This window comes from Oncorhynchus clarkii, chromosome 32, assembly GCF_045791955.1.
Source record: "Oncorhynchus clarkii lewisi isolate Uvic-CL-2024 chromosome 32, UVic_Ocla_1.0, whole genome shotgun sequence".
In the NCBI taxonomy this organism is placed as follows: Eukaryota; Metazoa; Chordata; class Actinopteri; order Salmoniformes; family Salmonidae; genus Oncorhynchus; species Oncorhynchus clarkii.
Genome location: NC_092178.1, coordinates 14,516,981 through 14,530,048, shown reverse-complemented (window position 1 = coordinate 14,530,048; position 13,068 = coordinate 14,516,981). Strand labels below are relative to the sequence as shown.

Genomic DNA, 13,068 nt, shown 5'->3' with positions numbered 1-13,068 from the left:
TGCCCCATCTCCCCCTCCCATATCAACATCCTCCTGTAGTACTCTTAATGCAGGACAGGTTAATGACCCTCCCCCCTTACTCTCTCCCATCAGACATTACTGAGGTTCTTAATGGACTGGAGACTCATTGCCTTTTACTGTGATGACCTTCATGGCTGTGATAACTTTCATGGCTGTCACCAAGCAGTCAACTCTGAGAAGTATGAAGCACCATCAGCATTGAAGTATCATCAACACTTGTCAAAAGCAATCTTAAAAATAAGTCCCCATACAAATGGTTTCTCTCTCTCTCACACACACATACACACTCCCTCAACGTTTTTCAAAATTATAAATGTATAAACTTCCATCGAACTTTGTGCGTTACATTTATTTTCATATTATCCTCCTATTATCATCAATTGTCTCTAATTATCTCATTAAGCATATCTTAATCAGAACTAATGAGTTAGATTTGTCTGAGAACCGCTCTTGATAATCAGTGTCAGTTTCTCTATCAGTGTCTCACCAAAAACCTTACAAGTCTCTTTTTTATTTATTTGTATTTATTTTACTAGGCAAGTCAGTTAAGAACAAATTCTTATTTTCAATGACGGCCTAGGAACAGTGGGTTAACTCCCTGTTCAGGGGCAGAACAACATATTTGTACCTTGTCAGCTCAGGGATTTGAACTTGCAACCTTCCGGTTACTAGTCCAACGCTTTAACCACTAGGCTACATGCCGATCAGACCGTTCGCATGTTGATTTTGTCCACCCACACTAGATGCGATCAGGACACGCAGGTTGAAATATCAAAATGATCTCTAAACCAACTATATTAATTTGGGGACAGGCTGAAAAGCATTAAATATTAATGGAAATTTAGCTAGCTAGCTTGCTGTTGCTAGCTAATTTGTCCTATTTAGCTAGCTTGCTGTTGCTAGCTAATTTGTCCTGGGATATAAACATTGGGTTGTTATTTTAACTTAAATGCACAAGGTCATCTCCTCCGACAGTTAGTCCACAGATAAAAGGGTAAACCAAGTTCATTTCCAGTAATCTCTCCTCCTTCAGGCTTCATCTTTTTCTTTGGACTTTATATGGTGCTTGACAACCAACTTTAAGGTGTTATACCGCTACCAACTGGACTGGAGTGTGGACCTCAGTTCATCTTGCAATCACCCACGTGGGTATATGCTCCTAAAAACCAATGAGGACATCGGAGAGACAAGACTTGCAGCCCGTCAAGTGTCACGAATAGAACCAAGTTCTATTTTAGTGCCTGGTTACGCAAATGGTTGTTGATGCGTGCGAGCAGTGTGGGTGCAATGATTGAATAACATGTATGTGTACATTTATTTTTCAACGTTTGCACACACACACACGCAACGTGAGAGGTGTGGTCAGCATGTTAGCATAGAATCACATATAAAGAGATACCTTATTTACAAAACTATTCAGACCCTTTGCTATGAGACTCGAAATTGAGCTCAGGTGATGTTTCCATGAATCATCCTTGAGATGTTTCTACAACTTGATAGGAGTCCACCTGTGGTAAATTCAATTTATTAGACATGATTTGGAAAGGCACAGATCTGTCTATAGAAGGTCCCACAGTTGACAGTGCATGTCAGAGAAAAAAGGACAGGACAGGATTGTGTCGAGGCACAGACCTGGGGAAGGGTATCAAAACATTTCTGCAGCATTGAAGGTCTCCATCATGGAATGGAATAAGTTTGGAACCACCAAGACTCTTCCTAGAGCTGGCCCCCCGGCCATACTGAGCAATTGGGGGAGAAGGGCCATGGTCAGGGAGGTGACCAAGAACACGATGGTCAGTCTGGCAGAGCTCCAGAGTTCCTCTGTGGAGATGGGAGAACCTTCCATATGGACAACCATCTCTGCAGCACTCCACCAATCAGGCCTTTATGGTGGAGTGGCCAGACGGATGCTACTCCTCAGTAAAAGGCACATGACAGCCTGTTAGGAGTTTACAAAAGACACCTAAAGACTCTCAGACTATGAGAAACAAGATTCTCTGATCTGATGAAACCATGATTGAACTCTTTGGCCTAAATGCCAAGCATCACTTGAATCACGTATGGAGGAAACCTGGCACCAGCCCCACGGTGAAGCATGCTGGTGGCAGCATCATGTTGTGGGGATGCTTTTCAGCGGCAGGGACTGGGAAACTAGTCAGGATTGAGGCAAAGATGAACGGAACGAAGTACAGAGAGATCCTTGATGAAAACCTGCTCCAGAGCCGTCATGACCTCAGCCTTGTACGAAGGTTCACCTTCCAACAGGACAACGACCCTAAGCACACAGCCAAGACAATGCAGGAGTGGCTTCGGGACACGTCTCTAAATGTCTATGTGTGGCCCAGCCAGAACCCGGACTTTACCCTGATCGAACATCCCTGGAGAGACCTTCAAATAGCTGTCTAGCAATGCTCCCCATCCAACCTGACAGAGCTTGAGAGGATCTACAAAGAAGAATGGGAGAAAGTCCCCAAATACAGGTGTGCCAAGCTTGTTCGTGCCTTAATGCCTTCAGTTGCTCTTTAATGGAATGTTTTTTATAACATCTTTCATACCTGTCTTGGCCAGACAGGGGTAAGTTTGCCATACTTGCGTTGCTCTCCAGACAGGGGTAAGGTTGCCATACTCGCGTTGCTCTCCAGACAGGGGTAAGTTTGCCATACTCGCGTTGCTCTCCAGACAGGGGTAAGGTTGCCATACTCGCGTTGCTCTCCAGACAGGGGTAAGTTTGCCATACTCACATTGCTCTCCAGACAGGGGTAAGTTTGCCATAAACTGGCCTCCCCTGGGTTCTCAGTTGATGGTACTGATCACAGCTGGCTCCCTCGTGAACACCCAAACACACCACACATGCATGCACGCAGGGTTGGGTAGGTTACTTTCTAAATGTAATCCATTACAGTTACTAGTTACCTGTCCAACATTTTTATCAGTAATGTAACTTTTTGATTACCCAAACTCAGTAACATAATCTGATACATTCAGTTACTTTTAGATTACTTTCCCCTTAAGAGGCATTAGAAGAATACAAAAATGTATGTTACCAATTGAACGACATCTATTGCAGGATAAATCAATGTTAAAGTTTGCATAGCTGGCATGTTAAATTTTACTTCATGGGTTGGTTATGTAGGCTTCTTCTAACCCATCACTTTCTACTACATATAATAATATGGTTAAATGATATCTTTACATTAAAAACAAAGTCTATCAGAATTCCAGTCATTCCAATAAATGTTATACCCCTTGATCTTCAAGAACAGGACTTGGAATATGGAAGTATAGATATCCAAATTGTTTTACCTGAGCATGACCCCAAAACTAAGGACTTATTAGCCAGCCCTACTCTGTTGTTTATGATTTTGTTGTCATGGAGGACTGATTGGGCTCATTTAATTCGAGTTGAAAAATGTAATGGCCTGCTTTGAGAACTACTGAAAAGTGCTATTTACATGTGAAAAATGAATGCCATATGCTGCATTTGCGATAGGCCTATTGTTTACCTTTTTGTTGGTGACATTTTGATATCTTGATAATATGCAGCTGTTTAAAGGACAAATCCACAGATTAAATAATAACTAAACGGTCTCCCCGCCTCTGTTTTGGTAAAATGCGGAGGGATGGACCTGGAGAAATGTACCCACTCTCAGATTAATAGACAGAGCTATGGATGCAAGGACTGACACTCCACAATATTAGAAGTATTGTTTTAACCATGTTATGAGGCTATAGGGTGTTTGTTTACATTTACAGTCTACAAACATTGGAATAAAACAAGCCCATATTTTGGGTTCTCATGGAGTGTGACAGTTGAACTAAACTCATAAGGCATTTCTAAAGTTATATTATTTAAGAATCAATAGGGCTATGGATGTATTTATTTACTTTGTATCAGCGTGAATTGGATTGAGAAATAAAAGCCCCACTTTTATTCCATGGGCTTCAATCCACACATTGCAGCTGTTCCAAGAGTGCATTGTTCACCGGCTGTCCACTGGTTTCAAAAACATTGATTGATAGGCTGCTTAAATTTCTTGAATTCAACCCTGCACATGCTTCCACACACACACACACACACACACACACACACACACACACACACACACACACACACACACACAAACATATCAATCTGACACAATAGTTGTCTGCTCTACTTACAGAGGGCTAGTGGCTATGGGGCTCTTCAGGGGCTGTCTCTTATTATGCTGCAAACCCTAAAACAATGTAAGCATTGTTCCTCAGTCTGTTTGGGAATAATCAACGGGCAAGATTGCTTAATGTACCGTTTAACCATTTCACCATTGTAGATTCTCTTTTAGCCTTCACAGGCATGCACTTTGCAAGTGGGCCTTCATCACACACGTTTAATCCTCATCATTCATCACATGACAGAGGATAGTGATGTGTTGCATGATAATGTTTTGATGTAGAAGTATGTAATATAAATGAAACATATCCCAAGGTTCCTATTTTAATATGGGTTCTCAACCCATCCTGTTTTTGTTATGATTGATCATTTCAAGAACATGTTTATGGTAAATACGCTGCCATAATATTACCTCCCTAGTCACATGTTCTATCAGCTGTGCACCAGCATATCCGCCTGTTTCGCGACTGTTTACAATCAGAAGACAGACAGACCAGGATGGGGAACCCCGCATGAGCAGAACTGGTAAAACACACTCACAGTAAACAAATTATTTTTTATTGGGAAACAACTCTTGTGTTTGCATGAAGTTGCTATTTTGTTTTGTCTTTATCTGGCTGCATGTCGGAAGTGTACAGCTGGGCCTGTGTGCAATGCTCTTGCAGCTAGCCTGAAGGAAAAAAAACTAGCGAGACAGTTTAACGATTAAATTATATTACGAGCCATCAGCAACGCAGTGGCATAATACATTATTTGCTTGCTATTGTAAATATGCATGGTGTTGCTACCTAGTTAAAGACATGTTTGTTGGTCTACCACCATGTTGTTGGACAACTAACGTTAGCTGCTAAGTCATGCCAATATTACACACTAACATTGCGGTGGAAATGTGTCTGTTCACCTTTTCTGTTATTAAAGCTATAAAGCTATAATGTTGCTAACTGTCTATTTACCCTGTGTTCACATTCGGTCGATGCCTTTTGAGACATTCAGTTGGCCTCCACTTTGAATCTGTTGTTTGCTAGTTAGCTATGCACTAGCCTACCTGTTTTTATTATGTCTAAGTTATAGTTGCCAACAACACTTGTGGCCCAGTATAAGGCATTGATTATATTAGGTAATTGCAGGGCGTTTGCATAGTGTAGTGAACGTTCAGTCAGGTTGTATCCAGAGCTGTTTTGGTCGGAGGCCAGGACAGGAGAGGTCTGTCCAGGAAGAACCGTTCTGTCAGCGTCGACCCTATGATCTCTGAGCGAGGTACGCTGACTGCAGGGAAGCAGCCAGTCTAACCTGTTACTGAAGACATATCTAATCCGTAACTCCTTGTCTGTCCATCCGGATAGTCTACCCAAACCGAGTTATAGGTGTCGGTTTGGAGATAAATGTAGGCTCAGACGGTTTCTTTACAGATTTCCACCCATTATACAATCCGGAGGGATGGACAAGGAGTTCCGGATTATAGATATAGCTAGTTATTGTCCAGGCCCCCCTGCATTGGATCTTTCTAGGACACCCATGCGCAAATGCTACCTAGTCTCTATAGCAGGGGCGTAACAAGAAAGTATTTAAAAAAATAAATAATAATAATAATAGTGTATTTTACACCCCTGCTCTATAGAGCTAGCTGAGATGACAGCTGTAGGGAAAACAAATCCCTAGGTAGTGGATAGAAAGAAACCTTAAAAGGAACCAGACTCATGGTTGAAACTGATTAGTTATGTACTAAACTGTGCTAGGCTAGGGGCAGTAGGATGTTTCTTGCCTATGATTGTCTTCATACTTTGTTCTTTGTGTGTGTGGAGGGGGGGGGGGGGGGGGGTTGTTTCATGTCTCAAACACTGAGGGACAGAACATTTCAGGATCCCGGTCTGCACCCTGGCCTGCTCAGGATCTGTGGTAGCCTATAGGCTGCATCCCCAATGGCGCCCTATTCCCTACATAGTGCACTAGTTCCTTTGGGCCCTGGGGGCAAATAATGCACTATATAGGGAATAGGGTGCCATTTGGGAAGTAACATTAGCCTGTGTGTTGGTCTGGGAGCTCCTGTAGACCATGGGACTAGAGCCCTCTACAGCAGTAATATGGAGGTAATTGTGTGCTGAAGTGTAGGTATGTGAGTTTGTTTAACAGGGGTTCTCTCTTTTTTCACCTAGCATGGAGTTTATGTCACCAGGTCTCTAGTCCTAACTCTTCCTGTCAGCTCCGATCAGAGCAGCTCCGATCAGAGCAGCTCCTCTCACTGGTCTCTCGCTCCAATTCAAGGGTCTATATTGGCATGGGAAACATAGTTAACATTGCCAAAGCAAGTGAATTAGATAATAAACTATTTAAAAAATGAACAGTAAACATTACTCACAGAAGTTCCAAAAGAATAAAGAAATGTGTGTATGCAGTGTTGTAATGATGTACAAATAGTTAAAGTACAAAAGGGAAAATAAATAAACATCAATATGGGTTGTATTTACAATGCCGTTTGTTCATTACTGGTTGCCCTTGTGGCAACAGGTCACAAATCTTGCTGCTGTGATGGCACACTGGAATTTAACTCCGTAGATATTAGTTTATCAAAATATGGTTAGTTTTTTAATTCTTTGTGGGTCTGTGTAATCTGAGGGAAATGTGTGTCTATGGTCATACATTTGGCAGGAGGTTTGGAAGTGCAACTCAGTTTCCACCTCATTTTGTGGGCAGTGTGCACATAGCCTGTCTTCTCTTAGGAGCTCTTCTCTTGTGGGCCAGGTCTGCCTACGGTGGCCTTTCTCAATAGCAAGGCTATGCTCACTGAGTCTGTACATAGTCAAAGCTTTCCTTAAGTTTGGGTCAGTCCTCTCTGTTTTGGGCCAAGTAGCATTCTAGTTTACTCTTTTTTATTTTTTTTTATTCTTTCCAATGTGTCAAGTAATTATCTTTTTGTTTTTTCATGGTTTGTGTTTGTGAACAGAGCCCCAGGACCAGCTTGCTTAGGGGCCTCTTCTCCAGGTTCATCTCTCTGTAGGTGATGGCTTTGTTATGGAAGGTTTGGGAATCGCTTCCTTTTAGGTGGTTGTAGAATTTAATATATATTTTCTGGATTTGGATAATTAGTGGGTATCTCTCGGAGTTTATTATGAGGAGGATCATAAACATCCTATCTTTCCCTGTAGGATGACATCACAGTAGCTTATAGTGTTGGTAGGTAGACAGACTAGTGCTGTCAACAGAACAGCAGGTGATGAGTCTGTGTCAGCAGGTGACATATAGTTAGGGCTAGCTAGGCTTACATCCAGGAAGGCTTACAGTTTAAGTAGAGTATTTTTGCTGTGTGGGGAGTACTAGGTGATCTACCACCTGGATTTGATCCTATGTAGCAACATTTGAAATGGTTTTTAATTTAAAAAAAATGTTTTACTTTGGTGTAAAGTAGAGACTCAAAGCAACAAAATGGTATATCATCCACTGCAGTTGAGGAACAATGGGAAAGTAATTCTGCTTTGAAAGTTGATAAACTTGTAACCCCACTTTTGAGAAAATTGAATGTTTTGGTACACATACTGGAGAGCTCTTATTTGTCTACACCCATTCAGCATTGTTGACACTGTCTTAAGCCTTAGTTCCACCCATCTCTTTAAGGATTCACATGTAAGGCCATGTACTGAACAGAGTGAATACGGTAGTCTAGTAAACAACTAAAGATTTTAAGACTATAAGTAGAAGAATAAAGTAGTAGTAAAAATACACTAGTCCTTGGCCTGTATCCTGATCTGACTTTGGTGCAGGTCATGTTGTTCTTCACATTACCGTCTCTGGTGAACACACACTATCAAATCCAATCCAAGTTTAGTTTATTTGGCACATGCATGGGATAAAGGTGTAAACGGTACAGTGAAATGGTTACTTGCATAGCCTTTTGTTTAAACATCTAGCTAGCTAAACAATGAACCATAATCCCAACTCATTCTGCCACGCATGAATCTGCAGGTAGCTAAAGATAACCAACTAGGTTCAATGTTAGCTAGCTAGCTAATATTAAGCTATAACTAGCAATGCAAATGGTCTGAGATGCCAATAATATTACTAATCAGATCATACACGTAATGTTAGATAGTGAGCGAGCCAGCTAACGTTAGCTAGCTAACAGTATGCTTTAACTTGCAATGAAATTAGCTTTCTGACAAAATTAGAAACGTATAATATCTGAAAATGTAGCTAGACTCTTCCCCGTCTATATGGATGACTGCTTCTCTGTCATGTAGTTGCCATTTGTTTGAAAATGTAATCCGGAGACAGGTGTTTTTATACAACAGCCTCTCTCATCTCTCAGCTTCCACTGATTTAAAAACTCGGGCAACTTGCTTGTAACAACGACTGTGGTTCGCTGTTTCTTCTGACGACAGTGATGGGGGAAGACTAGTGTCTGGTTCAATGATTTTTTTTTTTTAACCTAAAATCAGGGATTTCCTCATCGTGATTCATTTTCAGCATGTAACAATCGTCAAAAAAAAGTAGTCCATCACAACGTTTTCCAACTGATCTTTGTCTATAGTGCTATTAACTTCAGGGCAGCAATGGAACACTTTTTTTCAGTTCTTAATGATATCTTTAAAAAACAAATCGCGTTAGAGGATTATCCACACATACTGAGCATCTGATGTTATAGACATGAGCATGCTTCATGGTAGACCAATCCAAACTAATTTCTTGGCCTGTCCAGCCCATCCATTATCTTAGCCGATCATGGTGTCGTGTCTTTGGCTATGCCGGATTAAGTGATATGACATGCTATTCTATAAAATAATTTATCCGTAATTAATTAATATTACCTGATTGAGCTAATCATGTAAATGTAATTAACTAGAGAGTCGGGCACCACAAAATAATGCTTATAGAGCTGTTATCTTCTGAATAAACTCTTAAAGACCTAGTAATATTTTGCATCAATAGCAGTCAATATCAATCGTCATCTTAATTCAGTCTCATCTGAAAGTTGTAAATTCTTAGTTATCTGCACGAACCCTGGCTAACAAGATGAATCAGCAATACAAAATTGGGTTTAATTATTTATTTACTAAATACCTAACTAATCACACAGAATTACACATACACATAACTTGATTACAAATTACGTCATAAAGGAAAACGTCCCTAGTGGGCGGAACCAATATGACAGCTTGTTACACAAAGGGGCTGGGTTTGAGTGAAGGAGCGGGAAGACTGAGGAACAAAGGCGAAGCTGTGCAATCGTAAATACAGTATCCTATGCATTCTAAATTACCGCCCATTTGGAAAAGGAAAATGCAATAAATATTTACTCTGAGCTGCGCTTCGGTAGGTTGGTGGTAGATGGAAGGCCGTGTTGCCCAACCGAGTCCTTTGAAGAATGTCTCTGGTGGTCAATTGGTTACGTTGTAGTAATGTCGATGGGTGATAGACGGGATACTCTGTCTGTTCCTTCCTAACCCTCGTTGCATCTGCTGTTGCTAACTCGACGGCTAGGAGGTATCACTTCTGTAGTGAATAAGAGTTCAAAGTTCATACCATTCGCAACCAAAGCTCACGCTGATGTTGGCTTCGTTCTGTAGTTATTATCTGAACCATTCTGACATAGGACCGTCGTCCTACATCCTCGGAACAGGAACTTTTATATTGTCGTCAAGGGCTTATATAGGAAGGGAGAGGAGGGTGTGTTTGAAAAGTTTTATAGCCCATGTCCCTTCACAGGGGCGGGCCACTGATTGAGCAGAGCCCTGTCTCACATTTTATAAGCTAAAATCACATTTTATCCCATCACAAATAATTTCATATTCCAACATTTAAATTGAACAATTCCATGTGAATATGATAACTCTGTGTAGACTTTCCACTGTAGAGTTTGTCATCTGATCATTGATGAGAATGTCTCAGGTGACAACCGAACTGACATCATTTTCATTAAGTTCCAAAGCACATGTTCAATTGTTCGGATTACCAGAATATAGTTAATTTCCCCACACCTTCTGATGTTCCCTGAATCTCTATGTAAACCAAGGGTTTTGCAAATGTAACCTCAGTAGGGTAGAGAACGGAAAAGGTGGGAAGAGGTATTTATGACTTGTCATAAACCTAACCCCCAGGCCAACGTCATGACAATGGCTAGCGGGAAGGTTCCTGTATTCTTCTGTGGATAAACCAACTAGGCTCATAATTTAAATGTTATTCGTATTTACAGATGGCATACAAGTTTAAGGCACATGACAGCGCACATGTTCCCGAAGGAATTTTTGTCAAAAAAATAAATATATTTAAAATAACTTATAATTCCTCTCCTGCCTGGGCGCAGTGGTTAAGGGCGCTGTACTGCAGCGCCAGCTGTGCCACCAGAGACCCTGGGTTCGCGCCCAGGCTCTGTCGTAACCGGCCGTGACCGGGAGGTCCGTGGGGTGACTCACAATTGGCCTAGCGTCGTCCGGGTTAGGGAGGGCTTGGCCGGTAGGGATATCCTTGTCTCATCGTGCACCAACGACTCCTGTTGCGGGCCGGGCGCAGTGCACGCCAACCAAGGTTGCCAGGTGCACGGTGTTTCCTCCGACACATTGGTGCGGCTTGCTTCCGGGTTGGATGCGCGCTGTGTTAAGAAGCAGTGCGGCTTGGTTGGGTTGTTTATCGGAGGACGTATGACTTTCAACCTTTGTCTCTCCCGAGCCCGTACGGGAGTTGTAGCGATGAGACAAGATAGTAGCTACTAAAAACAATTGGATACTATGAAATTGGGGAGAAAAAGGGGGTAAAATTAAAAAATTAAATGCCTCTCCTGTGATGTGTGACATACTTCTTGAAACAGGTGAAGAAGACTGAACCAATCTGTATAGACTACTTCCACTAAGATGGACCCTCAGTCACATGAAAGTTGTAGTCTTCTATACTAGCACTGAAGTACCCTGCTCTTTCTGTTGTTCCTCAGTGTATTCTGCTGTTGTCAGAACTCAGAATGTCTAGGTTATCTGCTGTTCTACAGCAACATAATCAGACTGACTGAAAGCAGAAGAAAGTATTTATGGCTCTGGGCAGAAACTACACAGCCCCTCTGTCTAGCTCAGTTTATATCCAATTTGTTTTCTACCATTTCAGGTCTTCCTCAATCTTTATTTTAATTGGAGTGGAGAGGGAGGGAGAGGGACTTCACCTCTTCACAGCAGGCATGAAGTGCTGTTTACAGTAAAGAGGAAGTGAATCATTATGTTGGTTTATTAATCTCCCTGAGGGAATGAAAGTGTAGCTTTATGTATTTCACTTGCATGCCATTTTATTTTGTAAGGCATTTGTCAAATTTAGCTTTCTGTTTCTGTAATGTGTTGTCATACGCTGTACAAACGACTACATAAGGCTAATCATTGTTTCTGGCTGGGATCATGTAGAGGTCAGGATGAGGACTCTAATGTGTGTCGTAATAATGTCTGTTAATGGCTCAGACTGTGCTAAGGGTATCCTCATTCCCCAAATGTCTGGATCGTATTCATTAGTGCACACTGTAGCAAAACATTTTTGCAAGGGAAAAATAACAAGCGTTTCTTATTGGACAAGTCCAGGTTTCCCCTGTTTCAGTCCATTTTGTGATGTTTGGTACCTAGTGGATATGGCACAGTTTTACACAAGTGGGATTTAGTGTGCCTTGTTTCAGTATGCTAAATCACAGGCAAGTATCTTATCTTATCCCACCCAGTACATGCTTGTAGATAACTTTACATTGCTATTTACCTATTGGTTTATTAATGCCTTCCGTTATGTATTTATTTGATTACATAAAAGATGAATGCGGTGAACTATTGACGTATCTTTGTTTGTTAAATTATGCAGTAGTTAATTTGCGTTGATTATTGCACTGAGAAGTTTGTTGTTATTGTTACAGAAAAGGAGTTGACACTCTGAAATATAACTTCAGAATAGAAGTGAAGTCTTCCTCCAGGCATGGCCACCCGCACGCACACCAGGCCTGGAATTTTAGGTACAAGGCCATTTGGCCTTCAAGAGGTGCCCAACCTGCCAGGGCACCAAGGCCACCTGGAAAAACACTAGCTATTCTGTTAAGTGTATGTACAGTGGGGCAAAAAAGTATTTAGTCAGCCACCAATTGTGCAAGTTCTCCCACTTAAAAAGATGAGGCCTGTCATTTTCATCATAGGTACACTTCAACTATGACAGGCCAAGACCAAAGAGCTGTCAAAGGACACCAGAAACAAAATTCTAGACCTGCACCAGGCTGGGAAGACTGAATCTGCAATAGGTAAGCAGCTTGGTTTGAAGAAATCAACTGTGGGAGCAATTATTTGGAAACGGAAGAAATACAAGACCACTGATAATCTCCCTCGATCTGGGGCTCCACTCAAGATCTCACCCCATGGGGTCAAAATGATCACATGAGCGGTGAGCAAAAATCCCAGAACCACACGGGGGGACCTAGTAAATGACCTGCAGAGAGCTGGGACCAAAGTAACAAAGCCTACCATCAGTAACACACTACGCCGCCAGGGACTCAAATCCTGCAGTGCCAGACGTGTCCCCCTGCTTAAGCCAGTACATGTCCAGGCCCGTCTGAAGTTTGCTAGAGAGCATTTGGATGATCCAGAAGAAGATTGGGAGAATGTCAGATGAAACCAAAATAGAACTTTTTGGTAAAAACTCAACTCGTCGTGTTTGGAGGACAAAGAATGCTGAGTTGCATCCAAAGAACACCATACCTACTGTGAAGCATGGGGGTGGAAACATCATGCTTTGGGGCTGTTTTTCTGCAAAGGGACCAGGACGACTGATCCGTGTAAAGGAAAGAATGAATGGGGCCATGTATCGTAAGATTGAGTGAAAACCTTTGAAGATAAAACGTGGCTGGGTCTTTCAGCATGACAATGATCCCAAACACACCACCCGGGCAACGAAGGAGTGGCTTC

At 41.8% G+C, this 13,068-nt stretch overlaps 1 protein-coding gene across 2 annotated transcripts in view; it reads left to right on the top strand.

The window, feature by feature from the left end:
* The first annotated feature begins 4,591 nt into the window (after window positions 1-4,591).
* The window catches only part of LOC139391625 (TBC1 domain family member 5-like), a 36,375-nt gene continuing 27,898 nt past the window's right edge, over window positions 4,592-13,068 (top strand). Inside the window, exon 1 of one of the 2 annotated variants that reach the window (XM_071139003.1) lies at window positions 4,592-4,696. The gene's annotated coding sequence lies outside the window, so the exon portion shown is untranslated. Of the gene's footprint in view, window positions 4,713-13,068 lie in introns of both variants that reach the window. The other variant, XM_071139004.1, reaches the window with a different exon arrangement.